The sequence below is a fragment of the Eupeodes corollae genome, chromosome 1 (genome assembly GCF_945859685.1).
Source record: "Eupeodes corollae chromosome 1, idEupCoro1.1, whole genome shotgun sequence".
NCBI lineage: Eukaryota > Metazoa > Arthropoda > Insecta > Diptera > Syrphidae > Eupeodes > Eupeodes corollae.
This window is the reverse complement of record NC_079147.1, coordinates 275,267,268-275,284,493: the sequence shown is the minus strand read 5'-3', so window position 1 is coordinate 275,284,493 and position 17,226 is coordinate 275,267,268. Positions and strand designations below refer to the sequence as shown.

The 17,226-nt window shown below is 35.8% G+C and overlaps 1 protein-coding gene across 1 annotated transcript in view; it reads right to left on the bottom strand.

Moving 5' to 3' along the window:
* The window catches only part of LOC129940576 (tudor domain-containing protein 7B), a 34,677-nt gene extending 31,362 nt beyond the window's left edge, over positions 1-3,315 (bottom strand). Inside the window, exon 1 of the mRNA XM_056048956.1 lies at positions 2,354-3,315. The gene's annotated coding sequence lies outside the window, so the exon portion shown is untranslated. The remainder of the gene's footprint in view (positions 1-2,353) is intronic.
* Positions 3,316-17,226: the final 13,911 nt, after the last annotated feature.

Genomic DNA, 17,226 nt, shown 5'->3' with positions numbered 1-17,226 from the left:
TTATTTTCGTTTGGAAAAGTGGCGTATGTTCTCATAGTTCAAACAAAATCACAGATTTCATTTAGGAAAAAAGGATTATGTCATTTACATCAGAAACCGAAAATGGAAAACCGGCTTAAGTATACATAAAATTTAACTTCAAATAAGATTTTGTTTTGAAAAATTGGCTTAATTGTACTTAAAATTGTCTTCCTTATCAAAAAACTGAAATTTTAAGTTTTTTTAAAACGGCTTAGTTACACATAAGCCAAAACAAAATTAGATGAAGAAAGAATATGTACTTAAGACGCTTTACCAAAAGCAAATTTTTGAAATATGCTGGAATTAAGCCGTTTTTACAATCCTGAAAGTGACTTCTAGATGGAATAGAAACAATCTGAAGACACAGAAATGTAGATAATTTTTCACTTTATTTAAATGTTAAAAAAAAAATCATTTTTGGCTTAAGTCGACTTAAGCCACTTTACCTTGTGAGCAGAGATATGTTTTACAAGACATATTCAAGTTTCAAGTCAATTTTGAAAATCGAGTACTCAAAGTTTTTCCTTCCATACATTTTGAGGTCATTTTAATTTAAGGAAAACAGAAAACTATTTTTCAAAAATTCAATGGTGACTTAAACCTTGTCAAACAAAGAATTTCGAGCACACCTACAATCCTCACAATACATTTTATCTAACCCATGTTCTTCTTTTAGAATTTGAAATTTGTTTGGTTCTGAAGTAATAAGCTCTACTTTGTCTTTATTTCCGATTTTTCCTTGGGTTTGTTAACAGTGAGTAGAGTTTTTAATGGGGTTTTTCATGGTTGCATTCAAATAGTCTTCAAAAATGTTTTTTTTTCGTGGCGCATGGAACACGATTTGATTTTTTTTGTACTTCGTGTAAACACTTTTAAGAAATTTTATTAGAATTGGTGGAAAATCTATGTAGATCAAAAATGTATTTTTCCATGGATCCCATAACAAAACTTTTGGGGCGACTTTCCATTACCGCAGCATTTTTTTTTTACAGTTAGGTAGGGGTCTCAACAGAGCATGTTTTAAATATTAGGGCGAGGAAACAACTTTAAGTCATAAAAAAAATATTTTCTTTTTCGGACTTAACCCTACTTTTTTGTATTGCATTTTTTGAGCCTAAAACAAGTTTTTTTTTAATTGATAGCAAGGCGTACTAAGAGCTAGGTATGTAAGGGGTGCATACTGCCCCCCTGCAACCCCCCCTGCTTGGGATCACTATAGGATTTGGGGTGGGTGCGAGTTTGGGTATATGCAAAGTACTTTTCCATTTGAGCACTAAAATAAAAGAAATTACCAAGAAAAAAAAACAAGTATGGCAACACTGAACATAAAACAGGGAAGAAATGTCAAAATCAACCATTTTTGAGTGTTTTGTATGGAAAAAAGTGAACTTTAAAAATTAATTAAAAATAGAAATAAATGTTTACTCGCTCTAAAATTGCTATAGTTATTATTTATTTGCACAAATCTATCAAGTAAAAAAAACCGCGAGTTGAAATTCGTGCTGCGGTAATGGAAAGTTGAGCTAAACTTTTACATCTTTGGTATTAATGGCGCTAATCAAACGTAGTTGGCTGTTTATCTTAGATTTCGTTTTGGTGCAAAATTAGTTTTATCTTCTATGTGAACAACCTGTTAGCATTTCATAGGGCAATTTGTGTTCTTGTCTGCCACACCACATATTCCCTATACTTGTTTTTGAAAGTTTTTAGTCGTGCTTTTTTAACATTTGCGGTAGACGTGTTTTGCACTTTTTTATTGGAAAAATTGTGCCACACAAACAAATTTTTTTAAGGAATAGGAAGATAAGCAAAGAATAAGATAATTAAAATTCGCATATTTCCTAATCAGTCCCTCAAGTTCCGGTCGGCCTACTTCTTATATTTTATATGCAATAAAATAAGTGAAAATTATAAAATATGATAATTGAATAAAGAAAAAGAACAACCTGAAAGAAACAGTTAAATAATTATTATACGTTCACTAGACACCTAGGCACACTTTTACATATATTATAATGGTTACATCGTACATACCGCTAACTAACCCACCCCCTTTTCATGACCAAACCCAACACAAGAAAGTGACTGCGGGCTATTTAGTTGTGCTTTGACAAAATGCATTAACAAATGGCAATCTAAATTCCGACGCAGTTAATGTCAATCGTCAAAACCAAAATCTGATTTTGATCCTGCACAAAATAATAATGATTTAATGGTGTCAGCTAAATCGTTTACTCATAGATACAAACATTTAATATTAATTAGCTTTTTTTATTGAGACACTATTATACAATGGTTTATAATCACACAAATAAATATAAAATAAGCTCACCTTGATTTCGTTCAATGGTCAAAAATTGTACAAAGTTCTTTTAATGTCTTACATCGAATGCACACACAAAAATGTTTGTTTTTTTTTTTTGTCAGCTCTTTTTGTTTGACTCAGCTTTTAAGTCGCACTTTTGACAAAATATTTAAACTTTAGGTTAAATATTCTATTAATAGCAGGTTGGTCTTTATTTTAAATTTGCATTGCACATCGAAATTTGTATAAAATTAATGCAAGAGATTCACAAAATCAGCAGGAAGGAGCAACGATACGAAATTCCGCTTTCATTTAAATTCAACACTCTATCTCAACTCGATTGTCTATTGCTATTCAGCATTCACAGTAGACCGTCAGTGTCAGTCAGACTAGTCGAATCAGACGACACGGTAAATTGCAGTGTTTTGTGTCAGATTTAGTGTGCGTAGTTATATTATCTCACTCGGGCATTCACAGCGAACGCATGTGAGTGCGAGGAGAGAACACGTATAAGGTTCGGTGAAAATAATATTATTTGTCTCATATTGAATTGTTTGTTTTCATTGAACTGTCTCTTTTTGAAAGTTTTCACCGTGGTGGGTGAGAGTGAATCCACATGTGGATAATCATCGTAGCTTTTTAGTCTCTTTCACACAATATTGTATTTTTCTGTTTGTCATCTCATCACTTTTGTTTTTCTTATAAAAATGAAAGAGATAAACTTTTTGGAAAATGTCCATTGGTAAAGGTGGGGGGAGGGCGAGAGAAATTATAAGATTTTAACATGGTGGATCCCCAAAAATATGCAATCTCAAAGGAGACTTGTCTTTTTCATGATTTTACTCACAAAAGTAGACTTTTTTCACTTAAATTTTGTACACAGATTAAATAGCCGGAAACGTTTTAATAATTTTTGGTTATTATAAGTTCACTTAATATTTTAAATAAAAAGAAACATAAATTCTCGATTTTTCTTTTTCTCGATTCCCGAATTGAAAAAGGTTTAACTATGAAAGCTAGAGAGAAACTGGAGCTAGCGTCAAAAGAGATACAATTCAAATCCTTGAAAGCTTTATTGTGTCCTTTTATTTGTTCGAAATCGAATCGAATTTAGCTTTTCATAGGGCGGTATGATGATTACCGATTTTAGTTTAAAAAAAAATATTGTTTGTTTGGAACGCCTTTGAATGAAAGACTTTTTTTTTGAAGTGACCTTATTATGGAAAGTTTTTACTATTTAATTCGCCTTAGCGTTTATTAAATTAGGCTTTTCAAAATAATAAGAATTTTAAACATTTTACAAAATTAGGGCAACGATATCAAATACATATGTTATTCAAAATTTGTAAGACAATTCTTGAAAATTCTAATCTAACATTTTTTGGTTGGTTTTTATGTTTTAAAGGCGTTATGTTAAAATAAGTCGAAAATACCAAGTAAATAATAAAATCTCTTTAATGTTGTAATAATTAATCATAGTCTTCATTAAATATGTAATTTTTTCAGTATTTCTTGAAAAATATGGCCGTTGCGTCGTTCAAAATACAGGGTGTCTCAAAGTAACCGACGTAGGTTCCTATTTTTAAGTATTTTTTGGCATTAATACTTTTGATAGTAAATTTTCGGAAGGTCTTTTAATCGCATATAAATTTTTATATCAACAGACGACTACATAAACTGAAGTTGATAAATGACAATAAATGTTAGACATAAAAACGTTAACGTTAAGGACGTGCTCTTGGAAATAACTGGTGAGAAAAAACCATTCGAGTACCCCCATTTACCATTCGCTGGTTATAAAAATAATTTTTCCATTATATCATTGTATTGCTGTATTGACATATCAAAAAATCGTTGAGGGACATACAGCTGTGGACTATTAATTATAAACATTACTTGCTTCTCATTTCCACATTCACTTTATCAAGTGTGACTAGAATAGCGGTATCCAAAACGGTGTAATGCAAGCGTTATTACATCATTGTTTGAAAAAGCATCATTTGTGCATAAGTCTTTGCAAAGTACACAATAAAATCAAGGTAGAGGGTAAAAAGTGTTCGTTTCAATTGGTCACCTAATTAGAAACAGTTAAATTACATTTGATTTGGGTGAAATAAAAATAATCCTTTTATTTTGCATTATTAAGTAGAAAATTCTGAATTGTCTGCAAACGTTTTTAAAGAATAATTTTTAAATCTTGGAGGTAATAACAATGGGAAAAAGTAAAGAGTTGTGATCCTCCTACAAGGAAAGCGATTCTTTAGCTTTGGAAGCTTAAAATGTCTTATAGAGCAATTGCATCTCAAATGAACTGTTCTGTAAAGAAAGTTTTAAATGTAATTAAGCATTTTCAAAACTTCGGGACTGCTGAAAATGTACCTCGTAAAAAACGGGCCCGTAAGACAAGCTGCTAAATAGATCGAGGAATTAGTAGGCTGGCCAAAAATTACCCAAAAATAAGCTCCACAGAGATACAACACCAACTCTCGGTCGCATTTGATGTCCCGATAGTGGATAGGACCACGCACGTTGCACAATCAGAAGAAGATTGGTGGAAGTTGGGTTGCATGGTCCTGTTTCTCGGAAGAAACCATTAATAACCGCAAGGTAACGTAGACTTAGAATAGAGTTCGCAAGATCACACGCCAACTGGACAACAAACGAATGGAAGTACATAGTGTGGAGTGACGAAACTAAAATAAATAGGATCGGCCAAGATGGTGCATGTTATGTCCGAAGGCCAAAAGGAACAGCGTTCCTACCTAAATACGTTTTGCCAATTATTAAGCATGGAGGTGGCTCGCTTAACCTTTGGGGTTGTTTCTCGTGGTGTGGAGTTGGCCGTTAAATACATTGGCATTCTTAAGGAATGATTAGTGGATTGGGCCGATGAAAACATGCCAGTGATATGGAAGTTTCAGAAGGACAACGACCCCAAGCACACTGCTGGAATAACGAAACAGTTCTTTAGGGACCAATCAATAATAGTTCTGGAATGCATCTTGGGGCAGAAGTTAATAGAGCTGTTGCTCTCAAAAATGACTCCAACAATGATGTTCTTTCGAAGTTATTAAAGATAATAATAAGCTGCTTGGAAGGCTATACCCGTAGAGCAGTGCAGGCGGCTTATTTCATCAATGGAACGAAGATGTCGGGAAGTTTTAAAGCAAAAAGGTTTCGCAACATGGTATTAAAGATAAATATAAGGTAAATGATTATAAAGTTATAAATTTTATAATAAGATATGATTCTTCTCTTTGTTTCTAATTAGTTGTCCATCAATAAACGCTGTGTTTTTGCAGAAACTGCCATATGAAATAAATGTTATGTTTGGGAAACATTGTTTTAAGTTTAAAAATATATTTTGAAAAAAAAAATATTTTTTCATAAAAAAAAAAAAATTAAACAAAAATACAGATACTGATTTAAAAGTGAATTCAATTTGTGTTTCTAATTAGTTGTCCACAGCTGTATATTTTTACATCTGTCATATATAAAAAAAAAACAAAAAGATTTCATAAACTTTCAGAAGACACTTGGTGTCGATGAACATCAAATTTTGAAAGTTTGTCATACTCGGTGGCTTTCTTAGAATTGGTATATAGAGCAATGGAATCCCCTATTTGAATTTTTCCATTTTAAGTTCATTTCAAGAGTCTAATCCTAAGGCTACCAATATTTTCAATTTTTTTTTGAAAATACAAACAAATTATTTGTTTTGAATTTTATTGCCGTGAATTTAAAAATAATTAACAGAATATTTCACTGTGAGACAACACAAATCCACCTCTTAGTCGAAAGTATGAAATCTTTTAAGTTGAACTTAATGAACAATTCCATAAAACAGGAAAATATTGACATATCTAAATACGGATGTAAAAAATCCTGAAAATACTCAAATGTATTTTGGTTTACATTTTGAAGAATTTATACTAAAAATGAAATTGATGAAAATAAAATTATGGAACTAAGATTAGTTATTTGCAGCTATTATGTGGAGTTTTGTGTACACATTCAACAACTGTTTACTTTTTGTAATGATAAAGTTAATGTATTCAATTATTTAGATCCCAGCCGATTATTTATTAGCAAAAAAAACTATCTAAAACTAATAAAATGGACAATTTTTAAGAAGAAATGGTAAGAAAACATCTGGAAATTGATACTTACTTACTTAAGGTGGCGCTACAGTCCTGTGCGAACTAGGGCCTTACCCAACAAACTTCTCCATCTAGCTCGGTCCCTAGCTAGATGTCTCCAGTTTCGCGCTCCAAGTTGGGTGAGGTCACCTTCCACTTGTGCGCGCCACCTTCCACGGTCTTCCTCTACTGCGCTGTCTTGAGGGTGCGGATTCGAAGACTTTCCGGGCAGGAGCATTGCTTTCCATGCTCTCTACGTGACCCAGCGATTTTAGTCGTTGGACTTTTACCCTTCTGGCTAAGTCTACGTCGCTGTACAGCCCGTACAGCTCGTCGTTCCATCTTCTCCTCCACTCCCCTTCGATGCATACGGGACCGTAGATCACACGAAGAATTTTTCTCTCGAAGCGACCCAAGGTGCTTTCATCCGCTTTTGTCATGGTCCATGCTTCTGCACCGTATAGCAGGACGGGGATGATAAGGGTCTTATATAGCAACACTTTGGTCCCTCGAGAGAGGACTTTACCACTCAATTGCTTTCTTAGTCCAAAGAAACAGCGGTTAGCAAGAGTTATTCTGCGTTTGATCTCAGCGCTGGTGTTGTTTTCTGCGTTTACAGCGGAGCCTAGGTAGACGAAGTCCTTGACTACCTCAAAGTTACGTCTGTCGATTGTGACGTTTTGACTAAAACGTCGGTGTTATATGTCCTTTCTAGACGACAGCATGTACTTTGTTTTGCCCTCATTAACCGTTAAACCCATTTTTGCAGCCTCTGCCTCAATACTCACAAAAGCCCCCTTGACATCACGCTGAGTTCTTCCGATTATGTCAATGTCATCAGCATTTGCCAGTAATTGGACAGACTTTTGAAAGATAGTGCCTCTAGTGTTGACGTGTGAGCTCTGCACTATTCTTTCAAGCACGATGTTAAAAAAATCGCATGACAGCGCATCACCTTGTCTAAAACCCTTTTTGACATCAAAAGGTTCTGTTAAGTTGTTTCCAACCTTTATGGAGCAGCGTGAATTCTCCATGGTCATCCTGCACAAACGGACGAGTTTGGCAGGGATGCCAAAACTACACATGGCTCTATACAGCTCGTCCCTGTAGATGCTGTCATATGCGGCCTTGAAATCGATGAAAAGATAGTGGGTGTCGATTTGGTGCTCTTGAGTTTTTTCCAGGATCTGCCGAAATGTGAATATTTGATCAACTGTGGACTATCCTGGTCTAAAACCGCACTGATAAGGACCTATCAGGTTGTTGACGATGGGCTTTAGACGTTCACATATTATGGCAGAGAAGATTTTATAGGCGATGTTAAGTAGACTTTTCCTCTATAGTTGGTTCAGTTAAGAGGGTCTCCTTTTTTCAGGATCGGGCAAACAATACTGAGGTTCCATTCATCGGCCATGCTTTCTTCCGACCATATCTTACAGATAAGTTGGTGCATGCTCCTAACCAGCTTATCCCCAGCTGCTTTAAAGGCTCGGCATTCAAGCCATCTGCTCCAGCGGCTTTATTAGACTTCAACTTAGATATGGCAATCTTTACTTCGTCTAAGTCGGGAGGACGGGACTGTTGGCTTTCGTCGTCTATATCGAATGGGTCATCCTGCCTGACAGCGGAATTCAGTTCTTCGTCGCCGTTACACAGTCTGCAGAAGTGGTCCTTCCATATCCTCAGCATTGACTGAGGTTTCACTATGATGTTTCCACTTTTGTCTTTGCAGCATTCGGTTCTAGGTTTATGTACCTGTGAATTTTGTTTCTGCAGGCTGCATTTGCCTGCCGACATTCCTCATCAAACCAGGGGTTCCTTGTTGGTGGCTGTTTGAAACCCAGCACATCAGAGGCGGCTTCTCTGATTGCATCTTGGCAATGTTGCCACTGGTTTTCGATACATTGTGTTGGCGATAGAGAACTTCGAGAGAGGTTACTTGTAACTCAGTCGGAAAAGGATTTGGCGATCTCTGGCGATTGTAGCCGTTCGACGTTGTACCTTCTTCCAGCACCTCCCTGTTTTGCCTTGGGTCTGGAAATCCAAAGTGCTACCTTGACTAAAACGAGGTAGTCGTCCGAGGCGATGTTAGCTCCTCGGAAAGTTCGTACATCCATAATGCTGGAAGCGTGTCTGGCGTCGATCGAAATATGGTCAATCTGGTTGACGGTAGATTGATCTGGAGAAGTCCAAGTTCCTTTGTGAATGTTTCGGTCACGCAACATTCATGGAAGTGTTACATACAAACCACTGTCATTTCAAAACTACTCTCTTTATTGAGATGGTTTAGACGGTTCTGAGTTCTAATTTATGTCACCTAAGTGTTTCTTAAAACCATTTTTAATTTAAAGAATGATTTCAAAAAAATCCCATGTAAAAGTATTTTCAACATTTTTTGATTTTTGTGATTTGCACATTTTCAGAAGTTGTGGAGCTACAACTGGAACTTGAATCATCATCGATAAGATTCAATAGGGATAAAATTGAATTGTTTGATTCTTCGCTTTCATCACTTTCAAATAAAAACTGCAAATTATAAAAGTTTTTAAAAGAGAAAAGAAATAAAAATTAAAATGAATATTTCGATCAACCACAGCAGCTTCCATTTTGGGTATTTGTTTATATTTTTACTTGCGACATATAGGAACTATATGGCAAGTTTTGCATTCGTGCAAAATTTCGAACTCGAGATTTTAATCAAACATGATATTACGATGGTAGACAAGTCGAAAAAAGTGGGTCCCGCGATTCCGTCCGGTCGGTTTTGTCTGTCTGTCCACGCTCCTACAGCCTAAACCATTGGGTCTATTGAGTTCAAACTTGGAAGTTAAGGTTTTGAGCAGATTCGCGTTAGGCGTTTTTTTCATTTTTGTTTTAAGATCAAAACTAACAGTGGCCACCATACAATTTTTTTGGTCAAAAAACGAAAATTCGAATTTTATCAAAAACAAACCGATAGATTTTCATTAAATTTTCTCTAAAATTTTATTTTTTAACTTGGCTTCTTTTAATAAGAAAATCAAATTTTTGTATTGCTCAGGAAAGGTACCGCTCATAGAACCGTTATTTTGTTTTTTAATTTTCTCAGCAATTTATAAACCGATTTCAATAATTTTTTTTCTGAATAAGCTCTTATATTGCTTTAACAATATTTGATTATCAAAAGTGCAATTTTTTATTGTTTGGATTTTTAAAAAAATATTGAATTTTATTTTTTCAAAATTCGATATCTCAAAGACGGGTCAAAATTTTTTTACAAAATTCAAACGTGTAGCGTATATGAACAATCACTAAGCAACTGCTTACCAAAAATATTTTTAGAACAAAATTGAAAAATTTTATATATAAAAAATTAATTTAAAAAAAAACCGCTCTAACGATTTTCATAAAAAAAATTTGAAAAATAAAATGTTTTTTTATTTATAAAACGGCATTTAAATTTTTGAAGACAAACTTATTTTTCGGGCGAAATTTTGAATCTTAAAATAGTTTTTTTTTTAAATATTTTAACTGAGCATGAGCCCGAAATATCGCATTATTTTGACAAAATTGTAATTACATTCCTAGCTTTTATCTAAATTAGTGCATTTGGTACATATTTATGTATTTTTATAACTAAAATTATTGTAAATACCAACAATGGCCGCCCATGTAGCGTAACTTTATCGGATTAACGAATATGATATATTTAAACAACAATCTACTTTAAAGTGTCTATCAAGAAGTATTATATTGGTACCTTTGTACATGTGATTTTAAAATATTATTCTTTACGAATAAGGTTGTTTCACACATGATTTACTTGCCTTCGCCTATATAAAAGAATAAATACTTAGTACAAGTTAAAGAAACGGGCCAGAAAGAGTATATGTAATTTCTATTAGAATCACTTTTTCAACGTACATATACACATTATACCTACTTATAAAGGTATTACGCACAACTTCTACAACTACTGATTACGTGTCACTTCATAACTAAAATCCAAAAAGCTAAAAAGCCTGACCTTAAACAACACATGAATAGCAATTTCTTGTACCTGTACGTATGCTTGTTATTTTTTTAAACTTTAACAAAATAAATAAACTGAACGTAAAAATTCCATGTTTGCGATGAAAGCTTGTAGTAAAGAAGGAATGTAGTATGTACTTTTTAGCTACCAATAACATTCCTTCATTATCACCATAAACATGTCCTTTTTTACCCATCTGCATAAAGCAAGCTAAACACGCCAATGAACTATTCCTAATTCGTATTAGACACCTACCTGCTACCTAACTACACAACCAATAGGCGATCGCTTTACAATTTAAACATTCATGGTCTGCCTCTTTCTTATCTTATTTATTTTCCATCCTGATTCTTCTAATATGAAATTACAATAAAGCTCTATCTAAAGGAAAAAAGCTTTGAATACAAACCATTTTTCATATACACCATTTTTCATATACAAAGATCGTACCGAAGTATAAGCATACTTATGAATGTAAATAAAAACAAATATCGGTAAAAGATCCTAAACAGCTGACGAAAGCATGCAAAAGTTTGTTTCATCTCCTTATTAGATACAATATTAAGCCATTTTGTTTGTTATATAAAGTGCGTTGATATAAATAAAACAAAAACAAATTCATCAACCTTCATATGGTAGCTCTTTATGTGAAAACATATACGAGGATAGACTCAAATAAAATGAAGGAAATTGTGTTGACTTTTTGGGTCGAAAATTAATTATCTCCCTTATTCTGCTGGCTGCTTATGGGAATGGGAATAATATTTTTCTCTCGCTCCCGCTGAATTTCTCCACTTTCGATACTAACGCCACGCCAACGACTCGGCATCTGGCCGCCCTAAAAGTTTATGCTCATGAGAGTACTATGGTTTTCATATACAAAGATCGTGCGGTTTTTTTGACAATTCAAATGGTATTTATATCTTTGAAGCCAAACTTATTTTACAGGAATATTTTTAAATCTCATATAAGTACTTTTTTAAACATACTCTTAGCATATAGGAGCAAGTTCGTGCGACCCAGTCGTGCATTTTATTTTTGCTTCGAAATGTCACTTTTGAAAGAACAAATTTGACACTGCTACCAAACTTTAAATAATAAAAAATATGATGATCCAATGCTGTTTTATTATCATGATCTGATCCGGATCAGATCACGGTGATAATAAAACGCGGCTAATATTAACACTAACAGATTGATTTGTCCCTCAATGGAAAACACATGATTCCAAATGCACAACTACTAAATGAACACAGCCATCGAGATACAAATGCAATACCAATCGTACCAACATTTGAGAACGAAATCACATAAGATCCGTTCGAGACTCGTATAAATGTCAAAAACCCATCCGTAAGGGTATTCATGCAAACACAGAAAACCCATAGAAGCCTTAAAAACTGTATAATTTTCTATCGGTAGAAATCAACTGTCAAAATTTGTGTGGGAAAAATATTCTGCAAAATATAGACTTTTATCTCTCAAATTTGAAGCAGAAATCGTAGAAAAAAACATATAAATTTTGTTTGTTTCTAACGTTTACGTAAATACTTCTAATGGGGTGTTCATGTAAACCCTTTGCGGAAATACAAAGTAGAAAATTATATTGTTACATGAATACCCTTATTAAAAGAAATACAAAAACCACTATTTTTTTGGTCATTTAACAACATGAACGTTGAAAATTTGATTCTGCAATACCTTAAATCGTTGCATTGATTTTAAGCATAAGTTAGGACACTTGACTTCAGGAACTGGCAGGTCGGATTTAGAGGTCCCGAGGCCTCGGGGCAATAAAGGAGCGGAGGCCCCTTCATTCCAAATTATTTTCAAAACAAAAATCCATTTTTCTTCACTTGAGATTTTCAATAACTAATTTCTTGTGAAACCAAGTAGATTCCTTTATTATATTGAACAAACACATATAAATATTAAGGGAAAAAGAAAAAAAGCGTTAACGAACGGAACCTTTAGAGGTTTTTTTCGCTAAAAAATTGTTGATGATTTCGTTGAAATCCAGTTCTCTTAGTAAATCGCTTTCAATGATCAGGAGAGAGAGCTTCGATAGACGGTTTTGTCGCATCGTGAAAATTATTATAATTTTCATTTTTGAAAATGAGCGCATTCCAGTGCAATTTGTTACCATCAAATCAATGCAATTTCGAGGTTCGGGAATGTATAGCTCTGAAATTTTGATTTTCGAGAATTTGGTAGTAAAATAGTTCCGGCGATTGATCTGTTCCATAGTCCTTTTCCTTTTTGTATAAGTCAATCAAAGACACAAATTGAACCAACTCATTTCCAAGCCAAGGCTCTAAACCATCCGGATACACTTTCACCCATGCCTCTGCTGCAGCGTGCAAATTTTCCATCCATCTTCTCGATGTGATCCAGGAATCCAAATCTCGAACATACAGCCTCATTGGAATGCAATCTTTCGGTAAGAGAAACGTATAGCCTGTCAACCAATAGTATACTTTGTATTTTTCCTTGGGTGACAGATTTGCGTCTTGCGCTTTCCCGTAATCGAGCGTATTTAACCTCACATTCCTCCTTTTGGTGCGGGTGCTTGATTATACATATTCATCAGTATGAGATATTTTTTGGCTGCTTCCTCGTATTTATCAAAATCATTTCGTTTGGATTCCTCTTATGATTTTAATGATTGCGTGTACTAGAATCAAGTTTCGGGTCTTGCAACATCTTGTTTGTAGCGTTGAATCGCTCCAAGATATCGTTCCAAAATGTTGTAAACAATAACAACAGCGGTTTCGAGACCACTCATCTTCTGTAGAAGGTGTGTTGCTTCATTCCTCACGATATGCTGGTTATAGCTTCTTCGATTTCCGCATACCCGTTGACTAAGGCTTTCGTAGCTTCAGCTCGATAAGACCAACGAGTGTCGCTGAGCCTTTTCAAGACTAAAAACTGGCCGCTTTTCTTCTTCGATAATTTTTAATCAGAATTCAGTGCCGCTCTGTGCTAGCTGTAAATAACACAACGGAAAATGTCTGCCGCTAATAGAAGTTCGTAGTCCATTTAATCAGTCCGATTTATCATTTCTCGTTACTATAAATCTGGTCAATGAAGCCGCCATTCATCCATCGTGTAAACTGCAATACAAATTAAATTGTAATTGCTCTAAAATGTGGTACCCGTGGCATGATGGTTAGTGCCTTGGACTGTCATGCTAGAAGTCTTGGGTTCGATCCCTGCCTATGCCATCTAAAGTCTTTTCAAGGGTACTGCCTCTTGCGAGGAATTGACAAATTCCTTTCTCAAATTAGCCGTTCGGATTCGGCATATAAACTGTAGGTCCCCTCCATTCCTGACATCATTACTCGCACACAGGAATGGTTTAGAGTTGTAAGTCACTAGGCCTTGGTTCTCAACGGACTGTCGCGCCACCCAATTTTAATTGCTCTAATAGGGTTCCATAGCTTGAGAATTGTTTTCGCTCAATAAACTACAATTTTGTTTTTAAAGAAGCCATTCAACAGGGAATGAGGTTGATCACTTAACACCTTAAATGAGCCTCTATGATGATGACTATGAAGAAGCCGATGTGCTGTTATGCGATCTCTTTAACATAGTGTTGGCATAATACCCTGGTTGCAAGAGGAGATCGAGGAATCGGATCGAATTGAGATTTCGATCCAGGTATGTATATGGTGGCACTAAATCGAGGAATCAAATTCAAATGGAATCGAAATGACATTTGGGTTTTATGTGTGTGCGTTCTGCTACGTGAACAAATTTCAAATTTATAACAATAATGCTCTCAACACAAAGACGCGCGAGAACTTATCGCACGTACACAACAAGCAAAACCTCACACATCTATAACTCGATTCCCCGATTCAGGTTTACAAACAAATTTTCGATTCGATTCACCTCTTTCAGTGGGATTGGATCGCCTAATCCTATTTCGATCCGATCCAGGTCCATACGGCGCTAAATCCTGATTCAATTCGGATTCAGTTCTTCTTGTAAACGCGATAATGGCTGAATCACAAACACGCTTCAGCTTCGTCTGCTTTACGATGGTTCAAGGTTGCTTTGAATGACATTTCTATTATTTCATCCCTCCAAAGAGCAAATATTTTGTTGCTTGACATTTTTTACAGCCGTTGAACTGTTAGGCAAAGCAAATGTTCAGATAATTGAACTAGAGCTTCCGTTTGGAGTCACATTACGTTCTTTTCCTTACGATTGTCAAACGAAACGTGAGGTCAAAGCTCCATTGTAAACGTCAGGTGAAGCTGAAGCGTGTTTGTGATTCAGCCATAATAATCAGAAGAACTGAGCGTTCAATGGGGTTTTTGTGAGTATTGAGGCTGAGACGGTGAGCGGTTAATGAGGGCGAAACGAAGTACATGCTGTCATCAAGAAAGGACCAACAACACCGACGTCTCAGCCAAAACGTCACCATCGACAGACGTTACTTTGAGGTAGTTAAGGACTTTTCTACCTTGGCTCCACTATGAACGCAGAAATCAACATGAACGCTAAGATCAAACGAACAATAACTCTCGCTAACCGCTGTTTCTTTGGGCCTTTAAGTCCCAACTAAAAAACCGAACGAAAAGTTATCAGAAGTTATCGTCAACTTATATTTTAGCTAAGAAACATTTAAAAGGTTTTTATGTCCAAATTTCAGCACTCCCGATCTGACAGCTGTCAGATTTAAAGATGAGAATACACAGGGTTTGCTGTTGGCCTCTTTTTACTCTGTCCATAATGCACCATCACCTCCGGTGGAGGTGTGCAAAATCATAACCGAAGCTAAAATCAAAAAGGCGAACCTTCTGATCGGAGGCGACGACGCAAATGCTCGGCATACCCTTTGGGAAAGTTCTGAGATCAACGAACGAGTTGAGCCACTTTTTTATTTTTTTTTATTGAAAATAATATGACCATTTGTAACAGAGGTAATACTCCCACTTTCGTCTTTTCGAGCTCGGAAAATTATGATGGATGGGAGGATGTGCTTGATGTTACTTTAGTAAACAACCGTAATTTATAAGTGGAGAATTGGAGAGTTTCCCCTTCGAATTCGTTGTCAGATCACGAGTGGATTCTTTTTCAAATTAATTTCGAGTCGAAAAACCCTCCGCCTTATAGAAGTCCCAAACGAACTGACCGGAAGAAATTCAGTCAAATTGCTAATTCCAAACTAAGCAAACTTACCGAATCTCACTGAATCGATAGGAGACCTTGAATCAAAGGTGAAAACATTTGAAACTTCTATAAGTAAAGCTTTTGGAGTCTCTTGCCCAGTTAAATATAGCCGTAAAACCCTTCCTTCGTGGTGGAATGAAGAACTGTCGAGTCTTAGGAAAATTACGAGGACAATATTCAATATCTGCCACAAACATAAGTTTTACCAACCGTATAAAGACTCTCTTAAAATTTACAAACAAGCCCTGTCATCAGCCAAAAGACAAGGCTGGAGAGAATACTGCCAATCAGTCGAAGACATAAAGGACTCCGCAAAGTTTTATCGAAGGAACATTGTAATCCATCATTTCTAAAAAAGCCTGATGGAACCTGGACAGCCTCTCCAGCCGAATCTCCTGAGCTACTGATGAAGACGCACTTTCCGGGTTGCGAGAGTGATAACCCCGAACCGCTTGAAACCACAGAGCTAAACGTAGCTCATGTGGAGCAAGTCAATTCCGTAATAACCAGAGAAAATATTTTGTGGGCCATCAATAATTTTTCTTCATATAAATCCCATATCCCAAAAGTTGCATGATGTGGCAGCTCCATGACTGGAACAAATTTTCAAAGGATGTCTCCTTCTCGAACATGTGCCCATGAGACAGGTCAAAGTAGTTTTTATCCCGAAAGAGGTTAGGCGAGGTCACGAACCCGCGAAGATTTCAGACCAATAAGCTTAACATCTTTTGTTTGTCCTTGGAGCGCATTCTGGATTACCATATTAGAGAAATCCTAGTTGGACGACCTCTCGAAAGCTCTCATCATGCTTAATTAAGGGCAAATCTACGGAGACTTCCCTCCATGAGGTAGTGAAGATGCGTCGTTAAGTTCGGTGTAAAACCTTCTTTCGAGAATGGATTATTTCCATGTTCAGTAGTAGGAAGATTCAATCCACTTTAGGCAATACAATCGCAAAAAAAAGGTGAGTATGGGAACACAACAGGGTGGTGTCCTTTCGCCTCTTCTATGGTTTCTGGTCATGGATAAAAAAGTTTACTTTAGGTGGCGCTACAGTCCTGTGTGAACATGGATAAATTCTCTTTAAATTATAGAGATGTGGAGTGAAGGCGGTATAGCCTATGCGGATGATTTGGTGCTATTGGTGTCAGAAAAGTACACCTCTGTGAAAGTTAGCAGCTGGGCCACGAGTTGTGGACTAGGAGTTAACCAAAGTAAAACTGAACTGTTGCTCTTTCCAACCAAAACTAAAGTACCGCCCTTCACGCTACCTCGACTCAACGGTTAAATCCTATCATTACGTCTTCCAGTGCAAAATATTTGGGAGTTATACTCGACCCTAAACTAAACTGGAAACTAAATATTGAAGTACGGGTTAAGAAGGCCTGTGTTGCCTTCTACGCATGCAGCAAAACTTTCGGCAAAAAGTGGGGACTTCAGTTGAAGATGATTTTATGGACGTACACAGCCGTAGTACGCCCAATCTTAACATATGGTTCGATTGTGTGGTGGCCTGCTCTTAGTAAAGCCTAACACAGCAACACAACGAAATTGATTCCCTCAGATAT